At 43.0% G+C, this 24,078-nt stretch overlaps 1 protein-coding gene across 5 annotated transcripts in view; it reads left to right on the plus strand.

Annotated features, from left to right (window-relative positions):
- Positions 1-22,596: 22,596 nt before the first annotated feature.
- Positions 22,597-24,078, plus strand: part of AKAP7 (A-kinase anchoring protein 7) — a 162,959-nt gene continuing 161,477 nt past the window's right edge. For all 5 annotated transcript variants that reach the window (XR_013176455.1, XR_013176456.1, XR_013176454.1 and 2 more), the window contains exon 1: positions 22,597-22,645. The gene's annotated coding sequence lies outside the window, so the exon portion shown is untranslated. The remainder of the gene's footprint in view (positions 22,646-24,078) is intronic.

The following is a 24,078-nucleotide window of genomic DNA, read 5'->3' on the forward strand; positions in this document are numbered from 1 at the left end:
GAGCACTAGAGAAGAATATATAACCTCATGTTTTGGGGCGCAGTGACTTAGATATTTCTGTTAGGTCTAATTCATTTATCAAGTTATGTAACTTCTTTATTTCCTTGTTGATGTTCTGTGTGGTTGTTCTATCTATAGAGGAGAGTGGTATATTGAAATCTCCTACTATTATTTTTGAAACATCTATTGCTCCCTTCAGTTTTACCAATATCTGTCTCATGTACTTTGGAGCACCCTGATTATGAGTACAAACAGTTATCATTTTTATATCTTCTTGGTGAACTGACCCTTTAATTAGTATATAGTGTTCTTCTTTGTCTCTTATGATGCCTTTACATTTAAAGTATATTTTGTCTGATATTAGTATAGCTACTCCTGCTTTCTTTTGTTTACAACTTGTGTGGAAAATATTCTTCCATCCTTTCATGTTCAATCTATTTGTATCCTTGTGTCTAAGATGAGTCTCTTGTAAGCAACATACAACTGGATTGTGTTTATTAATTCATTCTGCCAATCTGTATCTTTTAATTGGTGAATTTAGTCTATTGACATTCAAAGTTATTACTGAAAAGGCATTTCCTGATTCCACCATCTTGTCATTTTAATTTTATTTGTCAGCTCTATATATTCTTTTCCCTCTTTCTCTTTGTATTCTTTAAATTATCCTTAGTGGTATTCTTCAATTCTGTGCCCCCCTCCAGACCTCCCTCTCCTGTCTTATTTTTTCAGCTAGCAGAACTCCTTTTAGTATTTCTTGTAGGACCGGTCCCTTGTTGACAAATTATTTTAGGACTTCTTTGTTTGTGAAAGCTTTAATTTCTCTCTCAATTTTGAAGGAGAATTTGGCTCAGTACAGAATTCTTGGCTGGTAGTCTTTCTCTTTCAGGATCTTGAGTACATGATACCACTGCCATCTCGCCTCCAGGGTGCTAGTTGGGTAGTCTGAATTCAGTCTTATTTGATTTCCCTTGTATATAATAGAATGTTTTTGTCTTGACACTTTCAGGATTTTCTCCTTGTCTTCAACATTTGACAGACTGATTAGTATGTGCCTTAGGGAAGGCCTATTTGGATTTATTCTGTATGGAGTTTGTTGGGCTTCTTTGACTGGTATATTTATGTCATTTATGAGGGTTGGAAAGTTTTCCCCCATTATATCCTCTTCCTAGCCCTTTACTCCTCTCTTCTCCTTCTGGAACACCAATGATGCTTATATTTGCATGCTTTGTTTTTTCTATCATTCCCTTGAGTTCTCACTCAATTTTTTCCATCTTTTTTGCCATTTGCTGTTTCGAGTCTTTGAACTCAATTATCCTGTCCTCTATATCATTTATTCTTTTTAAAAATTAATTAATTAATTTAATTAATTAAATTAATTAATTTTTAAAAATGTATTTTATTTATTAAACATACCAACATACAAACACAAACATTCTTACCTTATGATTGTTCCATTCTACATATATAATCAGTAACTCACAATATCACCACATAGTTGTATATTCATTATAATGATCATTTCTTAGAATATTTGCATCAATTCAGAAAAAGAAATAAAAAGAAAACAGAAAAAACTCACACATACTATATCCCTTACCCCTCCCTTTCATTGATCACTAGCATTTCAATCTACTATTTAAATATTTAAAATTTATTTTAACGTTTGTTTCCCCTATTATTTATTTATTTTAAATCCATATGTTTTACTTGTCTGTCAATAAGTCAGATAAAAGGAGCATCAGACATAAGCTTTCCACAATCACACGGTCACCGGAAAGCTGTATCATTATACAATCATCTTCAAGAAACATGGCTATTGGAACACAGCTCTACATTTTCAGGCACCTCCCTCCAGCCTCTCCATTACACCTTAACTAACAAGGTGATATCTATTTAATGTGTAAGGATAACCTCCAGGATAACCCCTCGACTCTGTTTGGAATTTCTCAGCCGTTGACACTTTATTTTGTCTCATTTTGCTCTTCTCCTTTTGGTTGAGAAGGTTTTCTCAATCCCTTCATGCTGAGTCCCAGCTCATTCTAGGATTTCTGTCCCACATTGCCAGGAAGGTCCACACCCCTGGGAGTCATGTCCCATGTAGAGAGGAGAGGGTGGTGAGTTTACTTGTCATGTTGGCTGAGAGAGGCCACATCTGAGCAACAAAAGAGTTTCTCTGGGGCTGACTCTTAGGCCTAATTTTAAGTAGGCTTAGCCTATACTTTGTGGGGTTAGGTTTCACATGAACAAACCCCAAGATTGGGTGCTCAGCCTATGGCTTTGGTTGTCCCCACTGCTTGTGGGAATGTCAAGAATTCTCCACTTGGGGAAGTTGAATTTTCCCCCTTTCTCACCATTCCCCCAAGGGGACTTTGCAAATACTTTTTATTCACTGTTCAACTCACTCTGAGGATTTATCAGGGCATCACCCTGGACAAACCTACAAACTCTCATGCCCTACTCAAGGTTCCACGTTCTATGGTGTTCAATTAAGTTGTACACATAAGTTATATTAGGAAATGCACTAGTCAAAATATAAGTTTTGTACCAAATAAACATTTTTTGCTTTAGTCTCACACATAAGTTAAAATTTTAAAATATTAATTACCATCTATTTTCAACACCCTGCAATATTGACATTCCTTTGTTCTTCCTCATGCAAAAACATTTTTAATTTTGTACATTTAATCACTATCATTATACACTGTAGGCATTTCTAAATCATACCATCTCAGTCTTTATTGTCTACCTTTCCTTCTGATTTCATTTATATCACTTATTCTTTCTTGTGTCTCTTCAAATCTGGTGTTGTGTGCCTCTAGAATGTTTTATATTTTGTCAACAGAGTTTTTAGTCTCTGTGATATCTGCTATTTTTCTATTTATTCTTTCAAATTCCTCTTTGTGCTCTTGTACTGTCTTCTTGGTTTCCTTTACGTCATTTGCTCTCCCACTTATTTTATTCAAGTAGAGTTGTATGAACCTCTTTGATTAGTTGTTCCAACATCTGTGTCTCCTCTGGTGTTTTAATTTGGTATTAGGCCAGGCCTATGTCTGCATTGTGATATGCTTAGTGATCTTCTGCTGTCTTCATGGCATATAAATATCTTGATAGATTTACCTTGGGAGTTGATTTCATTCAGTAGTCTAAGGCCTTGTGGTTGCGGGATGGTTGTACAGCAGGGAGCAGGGTATGGGGTGGAGCACTCATTGTGGTGATTTGTTTCAGGGCAGGTGTGGGCACAGGTTGGGGATGTTACGCTGATACTTGTGAACGTGGGTGCCCAGTGGCCAGGGAGGATGTAGCTGTGCAGGTGCACCAGTCTGGGGGGCGTATCCCGATCTGCGCTGGTCTAAGGCACGGGTCACTTTGTGTCCATGCGTACAGCTGTGCCAGCAGGATGACATTATGCCTTCATGGATTGGGGACAGACATGTCCTGGCTGTGCAAGTCAGCACTTTCTCAGAGCTGGGAAGTGAGGCTGAGGGCTGTGCACACATGCAGTTCTAGGACTCCTGTAAAGTGCAGTTCCCAGAGCTGAATGATGTGACTGGGGGCCTGTGTGCATACGTGGGCCTAGGAGTGCTGTAAACGGATGGGCCAAGCTCCAGGGGGTCGGGGTGAGGCTGTGAAACACTATGGATGGGGCAGGGGTAGCCTGGGTATGGAGGTTAGTATCCACAGCCTTTATGTGCTGGCGACAGTCTGCAGGGAACAGGGAGGGGGTGATAGTGCTTGGGAGGGGTGCAGGAGAGGCAGGTTGTGCTGCACTTGGGGTGGGTTGGGGTGGGGCAGGTACATGCACTGTGGGCTGGTGGGTGGGGGCACCTGGAGCATGGGGAAAGGGAGTGGGTGACGGGGTTCAGGTGCATTGGGTATGGGGTGAGTTGCCGGTCTTGGGGCGGCACTGGTGAGGGTAGCAGCCAAGGAATGCAGCCTGGCTTACTTCCTAGTTCCAGGTTCCCATCTGTGCACTCCCACTGGCCCTGCTCCCTGCCAGGCTCCAGCTCTCTTCCTCGGCCTCTGCAACCAGGGCTGCCCCATGTGGTGCAGAGGCTCTCCCAGGTCAGCCGCACTCCCAGACTGCTGCCTCAGTCGCCTTCCTGTCCCTTCTCTAACTTTTCCATAGAGCAGGGCTAAGCTCGAGCCACTCTATTTGGCCATCTTCTCAGAAGTCCTCATTTTTTTTAAATATAGGCAATTAAGGCAATAAATTTCTCTCTCAGGACTGCCTTTGTCACATCCCATCAGTTCTGTTGTAACCTTATTTTCAGACATCTCCAGATATTTATTAATGTCTCTAGCAATTTCTTCTTTGACCCCTGATTGTTTAAGTGTGTGTTGTTTAATCTCCATATGTTTGTGAAAGTTTTCCTTCAATATCTCTTCTACTAACATTCTTGGCCATTTATTCATCTCTTTTCCTTCTGAGACAAGGATGATTCTTATATTTGTGCTCTTTTTGTTGTCTACCATTTCCCTGAAACTCTGTTTTACTTTTCCCATCTTTTTTGCCATTTATTCATTTGAGTGTTTGAGTTCAATCATTCTTTCTTCTAGCTCACTAATTCTTTCTTCTGTGTCTTCAAATCTATAGTCGTGTGTCTTTAGTAAATTTTTCATTTGGCCTACAGTGTCTTTCCTCTCTGTGAGACCCACTATTCTATTTATTCTTTCAAGCTCTTCTTGCTGCTCTTCCAGTGTCTTCTTGTAACCCTGTATGTCATTAGGAACATCCTTGATTGGTCATTGCAAGTTCTGCATCCCCTGTGCTGTTTTAGTTTGATCATTTGGCTGGGCCATCTCTGCCTGACTCCTCACATGCTTAGTGGTTTTCTGTCGTGTTTGGGGCTGTTTTTGTCTGCCAAAGCTGCCACAGTGCAACACACCAGAGACAGATTGGCTTTCAATAAAAGGGGCTTTATTTAGTCAACATATAGTTCTTCAGAGGAATGGCAGCTAACTTTCCACTGAGGTTCTTTCTTAGGTGGGAAGGCACAGGATGGTCTCTGCTGGTTTTCTCTCCAGGCCCCTGGGTTCCAACAACTTTCCCCGGGGTGATTCCTTTCTGCATCTCCAAATGCCTGGGCTGAGCTGCGAGTGCTGAGATGAGGTATGCTGAGCTGCTTGGGCTGTGCTACATTGAGTCTCTCATTTAAGCACCAGCCAATTACATCAAACATCATTCATTGCGGCAGGCACACCTCCTAGCTGACTGCAGATGTAATCAATAGCAGATGAGGTTCACGTACCATTGGCTCATGTCCACAGCAACAGAACTAAGCACCTTCACCTGGCCAAGTTGACACCTGAACCTAACTACCACAGGGGCATGTGTTTACCTTGATGCGGTTATTTTGCAAGTTGCTTTCCTTGACTCGTCTGTGGTTTTGTATTTGCTTGGGTTTATGTTGGAGTTCCCCTTTTGCACTTGGTTTGTCAGTAATTACTTGCCAAATCGAGGCCCAGATTTCTCTGAGTGGATGTAATTTTACTTGTAGCCTCTCAACACATGGCGCTCCTGTGTCCCCCTCCGGTCCGACCCACCTCTCCCGCATGCACGGCCAGCTGGGCAAGATCGGAGGCCCCTCCTCTTGGCTATTCACGATGACCCTCAGGGCGGCTGGTCCCCGCCAAGAAGGGTCTCTCCTTCCCTATGGGACCCAGCTCCCCATGCCTGTGGGGGGGGCCTTGAGAGACTCACAGTTCTGGGCAGGATGTGGGCCGTTCCACAGCTTGACCAGTGCATGCCATGCAAGCAGGCACTGCAGGTCCCCAGACCCTTGCTGTGCACCATGTCAGCCATTCACCAGCCACCCTGGAGCACACTAGATTCCACTCCTTGCCCTTCCCCCTGTTTGAGTCTTTTTAATAATTTATTTATTATTTTGTTCAGAGAACATTTTACTAATTTCCTTTAGTTATTTGCGTATGGATGGATCCCTTTAGCTCATTGAACTTGTTTCAGGCAGTTGGTTTAAATGTGTGTGCTTTCTCAGGGAGGTTTTCCTGTGAATTCTTTTTTCCTACTAGTGAGCCATACTTTTCTGTCTGTTCACGTGTTTAGCAATGCTTTGTTCAGAACTGGGGCACTCTGAGTGTGACGTTGCTTTAACTCTGGACATCCAGTCCTTCCATTCCTCTGTGATTGCTAGGTTTGTCGTGGCCATCGTTGTTGTTGTTGAGGCTGGATCCAAACTATTTTCCAAACTATTTTACTCCCAAATGGGGGATGGAAAGAGAAAAGAGAGAAAAAATAGGTTTTGCCTTTTAAAGACCCCATTACTACTTTCACTTGAGGGTTGGAACAGCGGCTGCCCTCAGAGCTGCCCTCCAGCCATACAAGGTAGCTGAACAGAAGCGCGGTGATCAGTGGCCACCCCAGGGTTTGGAGGGCCTGGCCTTCCACCCACCCGGGCACCAGAAGCTTAGCCAGGCTGCCAGGCTGCAGTTCCCACCGCGCTTACACATGGTTGTGGGATGGAGGGTGGCTGCTGCGTGGAGGAAAAAATCCACCATTATGAACCACCGCGTCCTCCTGTCCTTCCCTCAGTGCTGCGCAGTGTTCCGCTTGACTCCAGAGTCTCCGAACAGTTGATTCAGACGGTTCCTGCCCATCCAGTAGTGGTCTTGGTTGGGGGACGGATTCCTGGAACTTCCTACTCGACCATCTACTCACAATTCTCCTCATAAGTTTGCTTTTTGATGTACACCCTAAGAAGAATATAAAAGGAATAAAAAAAAAATCAAGGATGCAGACAGAAGGATATTTGTACATGCATTCTTCTGGAAAGCCAAACAGTCAAAATGGCCAAGATCTGAGGAGAGGTTAAAACAACGACAGTATATTAAAACAACAGAAGATTATAATACACTGAGAATTATGCTGTATAAAATATCTATTTGAAAAAAATATTAACCAAAAAGGTGGCATAAAAATATTGTTTATTTCTATAAATAAATTATGTCTATAAAATGTACTGTGCCACTATGAAGTGATAATGCTTGTAAAGGCCACAGGACCTTACGGTAAGGAGATCTATGCAGTTTTGTGGGTTATAATTATTCTTCCTTGCCTTTATTATATAACCAGGTCATTAGATAGTCTTTGAATTGAAACCACGCAATATTTAGACAAAGAGCTATCAGGTAGTGTATGTAATCAGATGGATGCCTATGAGGAAATCTTTTACTGTTTAAGCGAGAACAGACACAAGTTTCCTCCAACTCTTTTCCCATTCTCTCCGGCACTCTTAAAACTCTATTTTTTTTTCACTTCTTACATCTTCTTTTAAGTCTTACATTACTCAATAAATCTTGTAATTGTCAATGATACTCTTAATGGAATGCAAATAAAATTAACCTTGCCTGTGACCTCTTATGTTATATATGTGTTAAATATCAATTATACAGTAAAAAATGAATACTTGTGCCAAAGGAGCATTGAGATGACTCATGTTAGAAAAATGTGAGATATTCTATACCACATCTTAATATTCCATTAATATAATCCATGTAAGTGTCTCTTGAAAAAATATTGTACATTTAAAATGGACAATGAGGATTTTAAACAAACTGCATTAGTCTCTTTCTAATACACCAGCAAGACAATGAAACCAACACACAGTAATGTGTTCAGCTCTGATGACCCAGAAAGTGGAATTTGCTTAGCTCTTAACTCTTCCCTTTTAGTATTCCAAAAATCCTACTAGAGCAGAACAACAAAAACAACAAATTCCTAGTGCAGGATGGTCAACTGGAAAGTATAACGATAATTTACAGGACGTACATGATACAAAGGACAGCCAAGAAAACATGTAGTTTTGAGCTAGGAAATCTTAGGAGGCAAACAAACTATCAAGTGAACAGCTAGCCCCTCAGTGATTACATTCAGGAAGCTTCTTTACACCCGATTAGCCTAATTCCCTAACCTGGCATTTGCCAAGGCTGTGGTCAGGGACACTACTTTAGTGCATAAAAATAGAGATGATCTCAAAACCCACAGTGTAAAAGCATTATCTCTTCTAAGCAAAACCAGACATGTTCGTAAGAAATAAATGATCCTTTTTAGTTTCACTGAAGAAAAAGAATCAACATTCTTGATGCAAATATTCTTACAGTGGTTATTTGTTATTTGTACCCAGAAATGTAATAAATATGTACTATTTCAGGCCGCTGATGAAGCATACAACAGCAAAAAAAATCGAAGATTCAGATTACTAACACGATGGTGAAAGTGTTCTGAGCAGCCTGTAGTTTTCTAACTCCATAGACCCATCCAGGAAAACCAAATCCAAACACAGTGTTTCAATCCTCACCATTGCTCCCTCACTGTCTTCCTTTCCCAGCAAGTGACCTCACCAGCTATCTTCAGCAAGAAAACTGAGGTCTGCAGAAGGTCACTCATAACTTGGGTTCCATCTAAGGATTCAGAAGGGTCCCTCTGTCCTTGCATGCTCCCCTTCCAAGATCAACGCTTTCATTGTATTTTGACTTTACACCCCCAAGACTCAAACCATTTTTCCCAAACATTGTTGCTCTCTCTTTAAGGTTCCTTTCGAATGGCATTAGATGGAACTCAGCTGAAAGCTGCTCCTGCCCCTCCAGACCCAGTTAATGGGCTCCAATCCTGAGGCCATGTGACAGCCCAAACTCCTCCTTAGGCTTTCACAAATTCTTAGAGACTTACAATCATAGCACCCTCTCAGCCTCCAGGTACAGGAATCCTTGCGTGTGCTCGGTTCCTCAGCCCTATTACTCGTTTCTACCATGAAAACACTCACCACTAAGAGAGAATGTAGCTGAATTTCCTGCAGGTGTGAGAGCTGAGGTAGGGCCCTACTGACCAGTACACACGTTCCACCCCTTTGCCCACCCAGCTTGCCCTGCTCTCCATCCTCTCGTTTCTCCTCATCCTCTCTGTTCTGGATTGTCCTACAAGCATCCTGTTCACCCCGTTTCTTCTGTCTTGCTGCCAACCAGCCCATTTTCTCTTCCTACACATTATTAATGGCTGTGTTGCCATTTATTAAACCTATCACTTTTATTCTATTTCTAGGTCAATACCTTAGTTCAGTTCTTTGCCCCTCACATTTGAATTACTAATTGGACTTGGGATTTGGGGTCCCTGCTCTTTCCAATACAAATTTTGCACAGACCTGAAAAAGTTGTATCTCTTTAAAACCATCCTTTACCACGTCTGTTCTAAGGCCAAAAGTCTTTAACAAATCCTAATTCTTATGTAATAAAGTCCAAATTGCTTAGACTAGTATTTAAGACCTCTCATAATGTGGTCCCAACCTCATTTCCTATCCTTTGCTGTCTGAAGCAGTCAGATGGGCCCATCCACTCTTGAGCCTCCACTCATGACTCCTGCCTCCCCAAGCCTGGAAGGTGCCACCCTCTGGGCTCAAGCCTTCTTAATTCTCTCATTCCCAAGTCTGGTCATAAATTTACCTTCTCTTCCAAGCCTGCCCTGGCTCTTTCAGCCCATGGATATCTTTCCCTTTTGACAATGTTTTCATTTCTCTTGACCGGTATCAGGTGACAACCATCCCTATTTGACCAGGGCCAAGAGGGTCCCGGACATGGGATCCAGGTACTGAAACCAAATGGTCCTGGGCAAACTGGGAAAGTCATCACCCCACCCACAGCCTACGTGGGCAGGAGAGGAAGGCATGCCCTTTGTGGATGCCCACTGTGAGCTCTTGATGCCAGGGCTGGTCCCTAAAGCCCCAGGGAGGGAAAGATGGTGAGTGAGGGCATTCGTTGGACCTAAAGACAGGCCTAAGGCTGACTTTTTTTTTTTTTCATGGGCAGGCACCAGGAATTGAACCCAGGTCTCTGGTGTGGCAGGCGAGAACTCTGCCACTGAGCCACCATGGCCCGCCACTAAGACTGACTTTTAAATAGCCAGGTAGCGAAAGGGATCATGCTTCTGCAGTGCGATTCATTTTATCTTTTCTGTTGTTGTTGAAGGAATTAAGAAGAACAAGGGAAGATAAAAAATGCATTTCAAGGAAAGAAGTTTTCATAAGGAGCTAAGCAAGTGGGAAAAGTACCGATCTTAAAATCAAGAAGAGAAACTAGATAAACAACATTTTTCTTTTATTGTTATCTTGGAAACATAGCTATTCATGACTGGGAGAAAGAAATGAAATCCAGAAGTTTAAGTCAAACTTTGTGAAGCTTTTCTGATGCCAAGTTAAAATACTTGTAGAGGGGGTGCAAGGGTAGCTCAGTGGTAGAATTCTCACCTGCCATGCGGGAGACCCAGGTTCGATTCCCGGCCATGCACCTCAACCCCCCTCCAAAAAAAAATTCAAGAAATGGTGCTGCAATAATGGGATAGTCACATGGGAAAGGGATGAAATGTGACCCCTCCCACAATACAGCATACAAAAAAAAGTTCTAGGAGAGATAGAAAGGTTTAAAACAGCAGCAAATTAGCCAGTTAGAGGAGTATAATAGGGATTATTAGGTACATTTATTACATTGTTTGAGAATATTCAATTATGATATAGAAGAAAATAAATGACTTGAATGAGCTAAGATGTGTTAAGGACAAAGAAATGATGGTTCAGTAGAACATGGGCATGTTAAGTATAGATGTATGATAAAAGGTGGAAGCACTAACGATCAGGAGATGCTAGACATATATGAGGCACCTGTGGCCCGACGTCCCTGTCCTCGCACCTTTCCAGTAGAATGAATATGCATCCCTGGTTTAGAGAGCTTCTACGGGTGTGAGCTTCGCTCGACCCTCAATTCTGGTCCAGGGAAGGCTTATGTAGCAGCCAAGAGAGAGGGAGGATGCATAGATACCTCTCCACTTGCACCCAATCCTCAAAAGTTAATATACATGATTTCTTTCCTCTTGCTTCTACTTTCGTTCTTTTAGACTGTGTGACATGAGCTTTTAAATTTGCTCCAGGAGCCTTTCTGTTCCAGGACCTCTGCGGTAGCCTGCCTGCTCGTGGATGGGGGTCTCTCCGTGGTATTAAGGCAATTTCCAACATGATGTGATTTTAGAAAGATGTCCTGTCTTTCATGAAGGCATCTCTTCTCCAGGTGACACTTGGAGAAGTGTTATTACATAAGCAAGTCCTTTTCATAAATAAGTTGAGTTTCTGAATAATTTTGAAGCATGGGACAGTTTATAGTCATTTATCTTGGCCAACATATTTATGGCTTATTTTTGGTTGCTAAAATTATTCACATGTGATAATACTGTAATTGGATTGCTTAAAATTTTTTGATTTTCTTGAAAACAGCAAAGTACAAATAATAAATAAATAATTGAGATAATTACTCACCATGTTTTTATATTTCAGCAATAAATGCTTTCAGCTGAATTAGCTGAAATCCGTGAATGCTGAACTAACAGCCATGAAAGTAACAACTTCATAATAGAAAAGTAAGAGTTAGGCTTTCATGATGGATGTAAATATCTACAGGCATTCCTTGGCTAATGAGTAGGCAAATCAGCAGCCAAAGGACTATCCAACCTCCAAAATCTCCATCCTTGATTTCCCATTAGAGTTGTCTCTTTGGAGTTCGGTTCAGTCCCTAAAAAGTTCATTAAATACGTAATTCATTCAACTACCATTTATTGAGCAACTCCTACGTGCCAGATTCTAGGTGACGACTCCAAAATCCCCGCCTTCATGGAGCTTACATTTTAGTAGGAAGGACACAGAACAAATTAAGTAGTCAAATGATAATACAGTTTAAAATAGTGATGATTGTTAGAGAGTAAAACAGTTTAATGCCTAATGTGGCTGGCTGTGCATGTCACAGGGTGTACAGACTATGTTTTCTTACAATTATTTTGCCAAAGTAACAAAGTAACATTGGGTCTTATTAGTATATTAGCATAGTTTAATTTGTTAGATTAATTGACCAAAGACATGAACTGTCAAAAAGTGACAGGGAGGGATGTTTTATGGGTGGGAGGACCTGGAAGTTCTTGCCTGTGGATTCTATGTCAATAACAGAGATGTTCACAGTTGGTTTCTTTGGACAAAAAATAAAATAAAGTCTCTATCTTATATAATGCAATAAAAATTTCCATATTTGTTGGGTTGCTGATGGCTGGTTAGCTGATGGCTGGGGGTAAGTGGCCGTACTGAGTCAGTCACACAGATACAGAGCACACAGCACACGACTCAGGAGACAACCCTCAGGGGAGAGTGGAAGGTGTCCACTTTATTGAAGAAGTGCACAGGCTTATATAGGCTGGGAGCATGCAGGGACCCGTGTCAGATGGGGATTGGTGGCCGTTGTTGCTAGGGCAGAGGGCAGTTTCTGGGATTGGACATCATTGTTGCCTTGCATCAGCCATGGCAGCCAGGCGAGTGATATTTTATGGCTTCTCCAACACATATTCATTAAAGAATTAAATATTAAATACAGTAGGAGTCAACTTCTTAAGCATTAGTAAGAAAAATACTCTATAAGTAATCCTGTAGAGAAAATACAGGTTTAGTCATTAGAGTAAAGGAATAAAACCACTAAGGAAATTAGGACATAAGACTATTTACAAACTTTCAAATTCTCTGTCCCAAAACTTCTTATACAAATTAAAGTCCAAGTTAGGAGAAATATTTTCAACCATATATGATAAAGTATTTAATATAATTAACAAATAAAGAGATTTTATGAATAAGAAAAAATAAGCAACCTAAAAGAAAAATAAGCAAAACTTCTTTATAAAGAGAGACATGCAAATGGCTAGAAATATGTGGTATATAATTCAGATTCATTAATAATCAAGGAAATACAGATTAAAATGACAACCATTTGTATTTTTTCAATAAAAAATGATGGAAGAACTTATATCTGGTAGGATTTCATAAGCTCTTGTAAATAGCTTTTTATTATATGCATGTAAACTTCTCATGAACTTTTTGGTGGGTAATTAGGCAATATGTTTCAAAAGCCTAATAGGGATTCATAATTTTTTACTAACAAGCCTTCACCTGGAATTTATTTTAAAAAAATAACAAAAATATATAAGAAGAATTATGGAAAAGGTATTTATCATAGTTATTTTCAATAATGAAAACTGAAGTGAACTTATTATATCAAACACTGAAATAGTATTTGAGGGTTTTTCAGCACTTCTATAATATTTTCATTATCTTTCAGTGATTAAATATCATCTTAAAATCCAAAGGTTTTTTTCTTCTGCATATTTCTGGGTTTTAATTAATGTTTTAGTCAATTTCTGTGTAATTTATCAATTACTGTGATAGCTTACTGCACAGAATTATAGAGTTGAAAAATTATTTACCACATTTCCTTAATTATCAGTACCTAATCAATACTCAAATTTCTCTCAAATTGGTCCCCAAATATCTTTTATAGCTTCTTTGTACATCAGGGTCTAGTAAAAATTTGCGCATTATGTTATGTCTCTACTTATTTTCTTTAAACTCTTTATTTTGAAATAATTTTATACTTACAGAACATTTGCAAAAATGATGCAAAATCTTTACAGAGAACTCCAACAGACCCCCTTCCACCCTGCCCCCACCCAGATAACTAGATGTACCAATGTTAAAATTTTGGCAGCTATGCTCCATCAATGTAAACTGATCTATCTATCTATCCATCTATCCATCTATCATCAACCTCTTATCTATCAGTCGGACTGTCTTAGTTTCTAGCTGCCAAAGCAATGACCCATACAACGGGTTGGCCAAACAACAGGAATTTACTAGCTCATGGCTTTAGATGCCAGAAGACTTGCTCCTTTCCAGGTTCAGTATCTTCTGGCCAGCAATCTTTGGGGTTCCTTTATGTTTCTGTTTCTGGCTCCTAAAACAACTACTATGCAATGGGTTGACTTAAACAATGGAAATTTACTGGCTCATGGTTTTGAGGTTGGAGAAGTCCAAAATCAAGGCATCAGCGGGTGTTGCTTTCTCCCTCGACTGTGGCATTCTGGGGCTGGCTGTTGGCAAGCCTTGGTCCCTGGATGTCCTTTCACTTGGCACATGAAGGCGTCTTCCCCTTTCCCTGCTGGGTTCTCCCGACTTCCAGCTTCTGAGGCCTCATGTCCTCTTTCCTCTGTTTATAAGGACCAGATATACTGGGTGCAGGCCCACCCTCGTGCACTTTGGGCACATCTTAACCAATAGCATCTTCAAAGGTCCACTTTACAAATGGGCTCACATCAACAGGAATGGCTTAAGAGTATGAGCATGTTCACTTCTCGATACATAACTCAGTCTACTGCATTACCTATCTGTGTTTTGCACTTGTGAGAGCAGGTTGCATACATTATCCTCTTTGAAAACATAATACTTCCATGTAAATGTCCCAAGAACCAGGATATCCTCTTCTCACCACTTCAAGTACAATTATCAAGCTGAAGAAATGTAACATTGATATAAAACTTAAGGTATACATTCCAATTTTTTTCATATGTCTCAATAACGACCTCCTTTTTTCTTCCCTTATAAGATCCCAGCCAGGATCATGAATTGCATTTTGTTGTCATTGTTTCCTTAGTTACTTTTTCCCCCCTAAATAGTAGAAACATGTACAAATACACTTTCCACCTCCACCACTCCCAAGTATAGTCCGTGGGATCGATCACCTTCGCTGCTGTGGTGCCCTCACCAACACTCATCACCAGAACTTTCCCATCACCCCAGATGGAAACCCTGCACCCATTATGCATTAACTCCCCATTCCGCTCCTTGCCCCTCACAGGTAGTAAACTGTACCCTACTTTCTGATCATGATGGCACCTTATAGCTATTTCATATAAGTGGAATCATACAATATCTGTCCCTTTGCATCTGATTTATTTCACTCAACATAGCATCTCTGAGATTCATCCATAGTGGCATATATAAGAACTTCATTCCTTTTCAAGGCTGAGTAATGTTCCAGTTTATGTATATACCACATTTTGTTTCTCCATCCATCTGGGATGGACATTTGGGTTGCTTTGGCCTTCTGACTTGTGAATGATACTGCTATGAACATGGGTATACAAATATCTGTTTGAGTCCCTACTTTCAGTTATTTTGGGCATATGACTAGAAGTGGGACTGCCAGGTCATCTGGTAGTTCTATACTTACAACGGGCACACTACCTTTCACAGTGGCTGCACCACTGTACATCCCACCAACAATGTATGAGGTCCTATTTCTCTGCACCCTTCTCAGAACTTATTTTCCATATTGAAAATAATAACCATTTTAGCGGATGTGATGAGGAATCAGATTTTTGTTTGCATTTCCCTAATGGGTAATGATGTTGAGCATCTTTTCATGTGCTGTTGGTCATTTGCTTATCTTCTTCGGAGAAATTTCTTTTTAAGTCCTTTGTCCACTTTTAAATTATTTGCCTTTTTGTTGTTGAATTGCAGCAGATTTTTATACATTCTGGACATTAAATGTTTCCTCTCATATCTCTAATTAGAAGTCTGATCCCTTTTTCAGCTTCTTTCACTGTTGCCCTATGGAGTAATGCTGACTTTCAGAGCTGCAGAACTCTTACTCTGAGTCTCAGGTGTCACACAGATACCCAAAGTTCCAGGGAGCTACCAGGTTATATACAAAGAGCTACTGTTTGAAATAACTGTTAGAAATAACAGTTGAAACTCAGAAACAGATGAGACTGCTGTAAGAGCTTACAATCTAGGAACCTTTACAATGAGCCTTTTGCACATTCTGTACTCCCTAATCATCGATTGCCCAATCTCTGCCCACTTTCCATCTCCTGATAACCTATACTCTTGGATTCAATTCTCAGAGTTTGCTCATTATAGTTAGTTTTTATTAGTGAGACCATACAATATTTGTCCTTTCATTTCTGGCTTATTTCACTCAACACAATGTCTTCAAATTTCAATCACCTAGTTGCATGCCTCACAACTTCCTTCCTTCCTGCAGCTGCTCAATATTGCCATCTTTTACACCAGTTGGCCCTTCCGTTCATCAGGTGATGTACACTTAGTCCACCTCCATCCACTGAAAACTGTGAAGAATGCTGCCATAAACACCAGCATACCATTTTGTTTTGATTACTGTAACTTTGTAATGAGTTTTAATATTGGGAAGTGTGAATCCTCCAACTTTGTTGTTCTTTTTTAAGATGGTTTGGCTACTTGGCCCCTCCCAGTCACATATGAATTTGAGGATCAGCTTTTCCATTTCTGCATTAAGACTAGCAACTGGAATTTTGATAGGGATTGATTTAAATTTGTATATTGTTTTAGGCAGAATTGACATCTTAACACTATTAAGTCTCCCAATCCAGGAACATGGAATATCTTTTCACTTATTTAAGTCTTCTTTAATATCTTTCAATAGGACTTGTAGTTTTCTGTGTACAACTACTTTATATCCTTGGTTAAATTGGCCAGGTGGTAGTGTCCAGTTGTCTGGTCAGGCTACCACTGGCCTATTTGTCACATGAGGACATTTTGTGGACTTTAAACCATCAGCATATTGATTGCGTCTATGGCTGATTACATCTGCAGTTGGCTTAGGGCAGTGACTCTGGTGATGAGTGACATTTAATCTAATCTGTTGAAGGCTTTAAAGGAGAAGTCAGAAGAGAGAATCTCTCCATTTCAGCCAGCTAGCATCTCCTGGGAAATTCACAGAGCTTCATCACAGTTGCCAGTTTGTAATTTGGACTCATGCATCCCCACAGATGTATGAAACACTTTTATAAAAGTCATATTTATAGATATCTCCTATTGGTTCTGTTCCCCTAGACCTCTGTGACTACTCTGTAATAAATGGAATTGTGTTCTTGATTACTCAGATTGTTCACTGCTTTTGTATAGAAACATCACCGATTTCTGTGTATTACGCTTGTATTCTGCCACTTTGTTGAATTTGTCTATTATCTCTAGTAGCTTGTTCTGATTTCCATATATAAGGTCATGTCGTCTGCAAACAGGGATAATTTTACTTCCTTCTTTCCAATTTGGATTTTTGTTTTTAATTTTTCTTTGGTTATCACTTTCAATACAATAGCAGTGGTGGCAGCAGGCATCCTGTCTTGCTGCTGATTTTAGTGGGAAAGCTTTCAGTCTTTTTCCATTGCATATGATGTTCCCAATGGGTTTTTCACATATGCACTGCATCACGTTGAGGAAGTTACCTTTCTATCTCAATTTTTCTGAGTGTTTTTTTTAATCAAGAAAAGGTACCAGATTTTGTCAAATTCCTTTTCTGCATCATTTGAGATAATTTTTTTTTAATTGATTCTGTCCATGCAGGATATTGGATCGGCTTTCTTATGTTGCACTACTCTTGCATTTCTGTGATGTCTCATTTGATATGGTATATGTTTCTGTTTCCTTTGCTGCTCAAGCAAATACCATGAAATGGGTTGATTTGAACAGTGGGAATTTAACGGCTCATGGTTTTGAGGCTAAGAGACCTTCAAATTAAGGCCTCATCAAGGCAATGTTTTTTCCTTCAGACTGGCATTCTGGGCTGGCTGCCAGCAATCCTTGGTCCCTGGCTTATGCATAGCAGCCTCTCCTGGTCTCTCCATTCTCTCCCAGTTTTTATGGGCTCTCAACTTCTCACTGCTCCCTCTAGTATGGCCCACGGCTTAGACAGAAACCCACTGGAATCAGAAGCTGGAAGCAATGGAACTTGGAACAAGTTTCAAGACATCAGCCTTTTTTGAGCCAAGGTATCTTTCTCTGGATGCCTCAGTTTGGACATTTTTATGGCCTTAGAACTGTAAATTTGTAACTTAATAAATTCCCTTTTTAAAAGCCATTCCATTTCTGGTATATTGTATTCTGGAGGATTTAATAAATTAAAACCACCTGAGGCAAAATTGTAGTGCTCCCCCCCTGTCTTTTCAGCACATGCATCTTGCTCTGGACATGTGCTCAGTGCTCTAGGAATCCCTATGCACAAGGAAAACAATGTCTCAGTTCTCGAGGAAACGGGACGAGCTGCTGCACTGTATGTCCTACAGCTGGCACTCCTTTGCCCCAGGTAGCTGTGATCTGACCGCTCTCCTTCATAACTCCAGCGGATGCTCTGTGAGCCTCTTCTGGGTGCACAGCAAGTCCCTGGACTGTGAGCCTGTGACCCGCGTCCTGGCTCGGGCCTTCTGACTGCCCCAGCCAGACTAGCCCAGATGTCCGTGCACCCTAGCATGTCCACAAAGGTTACCCTGCTCCCTCCGCAGCAGAGACCAGGAGCGCATGGTAGGGCTGCATTACCGCTCTGGTCTGAGGGGATGGGGTGGGGGTGGGGTGCAGGAGCAAGGTTCCCAGGAGACCCTACCATTTTAGGTGGCGTTTCTTGGTTTAGTTCACCCTGTTACTGTAATCCACTACTATTTTCTGGGGCTTTGAGGAAAATGTTTCTATCGGTTGTACTTGTTCAAACCTTCTGTGGGGGAATGGGGTCCTGGGGCTTCTTACTTGCCGTCCTCACTTAGGCCTCCTTCATTGTGAAGTATTTCCCCACATTCACCCCCTCCTTTAACAGTGACTTTCTGAAGAGTTTAGTCCAATGACCTTATAGAACAGAGGACACTGGATTTGTGTGATTGTTCCCCCCGATATTTTTTTACTTGTTCCTTTGGCCCCTCTATTTCTGGTAAAGGGGGTGTTATTTTAAGCCTCGACCTGCTTCAGGTTAAATACTTTTGACAAGAAGACGTCACAGGAGGTGGTGCAGGTCGTCCCATGATGCTGTTGGATGACTTGCTTGACGTCGTGACCACCAGATTTACTCAGCCTTTATAAAGCTTTCTTCTCCACTCAGAAACTGGCAAGTACTTTGCTGAGTAACACTTGGGAAACTTATAAATATCTAGCTCCCATTAGCCTTTCACTTACTGATTTGAACATCCAGAGGTAATCTTTTCATGAATCAATTCCCAATTGCTCAGCAAAATAGTAATTTTCTAATTTTTCAGTTTTTTTCCTATTCATCATTTGACATTCTTCAGTAAAAAACAGCTTTTTTGTGGTTTATGCATTTATTTTCTGTACATTAATTACATTAATTCATTCAACAAACACTGAGCACTCAGTTTTTGCCAGGCACTGTGATAGATGCTGGGATAGAGACCTAAGTCCCCATCCTAGACCCCCCAGAACTCAGATTCCTTTGTAGGGCAGACACGTGAATAAGCAAATATATTGCAAGATGACAGCACTGTAATAAATATAATGAATGTTTGCTGAGCTCCCACTATGTGCCAGAAACCATCTGGGGCTGGGGATATAATTGCGTAAGCACTGGACTTGCAGTCAAGAACTTATACACAAGCATTGGGGGAAAAAGTTGAGTATTGATTGTAATTGGGGACAGAGGTGGGAAAATTTAACTTTGCCTGAGGTAGTCATGGAAGACTTCCCAGAGGAGGTGATGTTTGAGCTGATTCGTAACTACTGAATAGGTGTTTTTCAAGTGAAGGCATGGTGAGGTGGAAGACGTGGGGGGCTAGAGAAAGGGCTTTCTGGTCAGAGGAAACAAGCATTTGCAATGAATAAAAGCATTACTACATCTGAGAGAGAGGAAAGAGATGGAAAGGTCGGATCATAAAAGGACTTCTATACCTTGCTTAGGAGTTTGCATTTCATTCTGTTTAGACACTGGGCCTTCATGCAGAGGACTAACACTGGAAGTTAGTGTTTTAGAATGGTTATTCAATAGTAATGAGGAAAATGGATTTCTTGGGGGAGTGTGGGTATTTTAGTCTGCCAAAGCTGCCGGAACGCAACATACCAGAGATGGCTTGGCTTTTAATAAAAGGGGATTTATTTAGTTAAAAACATATAGTTCTTCAGAAGAAAGGCAGCTAACTTTCCACTGAGGTTCTTTCTTAGGTGGGAAGGCACAGGGTGATGTCTGCTGGCCTTCTCTCCAGGCCTCTGGGTTCCAACAACTTTCCCCGGGGTGATTCCTTTCCACATCTCCAAAGGCCTGTGCTGAGGTGAGGTATGCTGAGCTGCTTGGGCTGTGCTACCTTGTGCTCTCTCATTTAAGCTTCCAGCCAATTAAATCATATGTCATTCATTGCAGCAGGCACACCTCCTAGCCGACTACAGATGTAATCAGCAACAGATGAGCTTTACATGCCATTGGCTCATGTTCACAGCAACAGAACTAGGCACCTTCACCTGGCCAAGTTGACACCTGACCCTACCTACCACAGTGGGCAAGAATGTTGCTAGGGAAAAGTTAGGAGACTGATCCAATTACCTGAAAGGAAAATGATGAGTGCTTGAACTAAAATCATTGGCGTTGAGAATGGAGAAAAAGGGATGGAATTAAGAAAAACCTAGGAAATAGAATCTAGAGATCTGTAGCAAGTGAACTGGAGAAGAGTGGAATTCAGAGTGACTACTAGGCCTCTGAGTTCAGTTACTTGGTAGGTACAGTGCTGACGGTATTAACATAGATAAGGGCCATAGGAAATTGCCCAGCATGGTCCTTTGCTAATTTTTAGGTTACTGTTTGAAGAAGCCACCACTGTCCACAGTGTAGACTGAAAGCTTGTTGACTTGTGCAAGTCTTCTGAGGCTAGGAATACAGTCTTGGCACAACGACTTTGACAGAAGAGCCCTGAACCCCGTTTGTTTAAGTGACCAACCACATGTATCACTTTCTTTTCTTCTTTTTCTCATTTCATCTTTTTACACTTTTTCTTATTGTATAGTCTAACATATATAAAAAGCAAAGAAATAAAAAAGCAATTGTTTTCCAAGCACTCTTCAACAAGTGGTTACAGAACAGATCACAGAGGTTGTCATGGGCTACCATACGATCCTCTCACATTTTTCCTTCTAGCTGCTTTGGAATATAGGAGGCTAGAGGGCTTACATACTTTTTATCATCACAATCAACTTTTTAAAAAAACAGCTTTTGGGTGGGCCACAGCGGCTCAGTGCCAGAGTTCTCACTTGCCATGCTGGAGACCCGGGTTTGATTCCTGGTGCCTGCCCATGCAAAAACAAAAAATAACAGTTTTTCTTCACCAAATGCCATTCTTTCTAAGAAAAAGCAGAGTGAATGCTTTACCTTACTTTTAATCACCAATTTTCAGAGTAATGAGACTGAGTTTTTTCTGTCTTATTATTATTTTTTTGACTATCATTATGGACTCCAGGGATTTCATGTATTCACTGTTACAATACTTAGAATTGTCACTTTTTCTATGGTGCTCAAATTGTTCTCCATTTGCTCAAAGAGAGTAGTTTTAAGTTAGCGCCTATGTTTTGACAGTCCCCATTTATATTACTTTTTGGCACTATAAGATGTCCCAGGTTCCCTTGAATTTGCCTGCCCCAGGCACTTCTCAAAGGAGCCCTGTGAGGAGCAGCTCTTTCAGGCTTGGGCAACTCTAACGTCCCTGCAGTGACATGTTCTGGGTAAGAAGCTACAGTCATAATACCGACAGTGTACAACAATTGGCACTTGGGCTGATAACTCCACTGAGGTAGAGAATAAAACTTTCATATTCTTCCTGGAACACAATAATGCGGATTAACTTTTTGCAGCTTTTTGTCTATTGCGTTATTGCAGTTACTTATGTATCTGATTCTCATGTGCCTGCTTAGGTGATCAGCTCCTAGAGGAAAAGTTGTCTTAGGCACCCGCACAACCTCAACACCCGCTGTTCACAGGCGTGAAATCCGCGTTCGGGGACTGGTCTTCCTCTTCGTGAGCGCACAACTGCTCTGGGTGTGGAAGGCAGCCAGCGGCCTTGCTAGAATTCTGTTTAAAATCAGAGCCACCAGCTTTGTGACTTTCAGTCGATGGTCTCCACGCCAACCAGCCTGGTTTGCAGGGGCCTCCTTTGCTTACACCCGCTCTGGGGGGCATTCCTGGTAAGTGGGGTGGGAAGCCCCAAAAGGGTGCGCTTACCTTGCTGAGGGTCGCACCTCATTCTCCTGTCACATCGTTTCTTTCCACTTCAGACTGAGTCGCTGTCGCTCTGCTCCAGGCGGAAAAGGCTGAAGTGTTTCCTTTTTCTCCCGCTTAACTGGCATCAGTACTTTAATCTGCAAAAGCGAATGACTGGTTTCTATTTAATTTTTAAGCATAAAACCATTTTTTAAAATCCTCGCAGATTTTTTGTCACTATTTGGCTTATTTTTGCCAAGTAAATAAAATACAGTACAGTTCTTCAGGTCTCGTTCTGGTCCATCCAATCTTCCCAAGCATTTTTAAATCGTTTTCACAGCTCTTTGGCTCCCCAAGCACACGGATCCCCAGGGGTCCCGGGTTAGGGAACCATTCCAGCTCTGCCCGGACTCCCCTCCAGGCGGGGGCGGGAAACGCCGCGCCCAGGAAACGCCTGGTGCCAGGCTCCGGGGGCCGCGGGAGGGCACGCAGGCCACGCCAGGCCCACGGGAAGGCACGCGGGTCCCGGCGGCTCGCGGCTCCCGGCTCCGGCGGGCCAGGCCTCCGCCCCGTGCAGCGCGGCCCGCGGCGCGCCCGAACCCGGAACGGCGGGCCCCTTCCTTCCGGCCCCTTCCGGCCCGCGGCGCGCGCAGCCCCGAGGCGCGGCGGCCCGGCCCGGACATGCGGCTGCCCCCGTGGCTGGGCCTCGCCGCGCTCGGCTTCCCCGCGGCCCGCCCCCCGCTGCCGGCCGCCCGCAGCGCCGCGATCGTGGAGCGCGCCCGAGCCGGTGAGCGCGGGGCGGGCGGGGGCGGCTGCGCGCCGGGGCCGGGCCTGGGGGCGGGTGGCCCGGCGCGCCCGCAGCTCCGAGCGGAAGGCGCCCCACCCGGGCCCGGCGTGGGCTGGTCTCGCGCGGCCCGCCGCTTTCGCTCTTGCCCCCGGGTCTGGCCTCCCCGCGAGCCCCGCGGCGTGGCCTCCGGGGTGTTGGGGGTTCGGGGCCCGTCCGCCCAGCGTGGGCCGCGCGGGACCCAGCCCCAGGCGCGGAGGCGCGGAGGAGCCGAGGCAGCGCGCGGGCCGCGGACGGAGGCCTCGTGGGCGGTCACGGCCGTGTCCCCGCGCCCGCTGGCCCACGCGGCGCACAAGGAGGAAGTCTAACGTGTTTATGGAAGTCACTGTTTCCTTAAATCCCTTTTCAGATATTGCTGACTGACTTCAGTGCGTTTCCACCTGGGAGTGTGGGCGGTTTTCCTTCCCTTTTTGTGACACGGGTGGGTGGGTGAGTGGGTGGGTGGTCGCGCAGCTGTGCGCACCCGGGCCGAGCTGGCGCTGGGGCATCCCCTACCCTTGATTGTCTTGTCCTTTCTCCCAGAGGGACTGGAAGAGCGCATGCTTAATGAAGTAGTGTTTACTACCCGCCCGTGACGCGTGGATGTGCTTTTCCTCCGGTATCGTCCTGTCTTTGATGAAGTCATTGACTAAAGTGTGCATGTGTTTGGATAATAAGCATACATTTAAATGTGTGTTTTCATTGTATCGTTTCAATATCTGCATCTGTTGTTTTTCTTATAAATGTAATTCTTGTCCACTAAAATGTTTGTTATTCTATAACTTAAGAATAAAGTTATGGATAACTTAATAGAGCAAAGTGTATTTCAAGTTCTAGTCTCCCGTGGACTTTGATGTCAGAACTGCATCCAGGAGGTTAGTATTTTACTTAACAAGGTGGAAAATGATGAACAAGTCACCGTGTCCTTCTGTTTTTATTTCTATGTGACATGGGAGGGAGTGCCGCCTCTTCACCTCTGTGACATTGAGAGAATGTATGATGGGCTCAGGGGTGGCCACCAGCCTCGGCAGGTTGCCTGCTGGTGCGTGAAGCACCCCGTGGGTCACTGACCTTTCCCCAGTCACCCAGAAGTCAGCGTGAGAGCTGAGCAGGCGCCAGGCATTAGAGGGCCGAGGGACCCCGCATGTGAGCTGAGCAGGCGCCAGGTGTTGGGGGGCAGCGGGGACCCCCATGTGAGCTGAGCAGGCGCCAGGCGTTTGGGTGCAGAGGGCCAGGCCTGGAGCTGTGGCCGCGTGGGCTGCCCGGGAGAGGCTTGCAAGGTCCCCCTTCGGCTTTCCGAGCGCTGCGCCCTGGCAGGGGATTGCAAGCTCCCTGTGCTCACTGAGCTGGGGGTCTGTACAGTAGGGTGCTTGGTCCGGCGGGGAGGCCCCTGGGGA

Source organism: Tamandua tetradactyla, chromosome 5, assembly GCF_023851605.1.
Source record: "Tamandua tetradactyla isolate mTamTet1 chromosome 5, mTamTet1.pri, whole genome shotgun sequence".
Classification (NCBI taxonomy): Eukaryota; Metazoa; Chordata; class Mammalia; order Pilosa; family Myrmecophagidae; genus Tamandua; species Tamandua tetradactyla.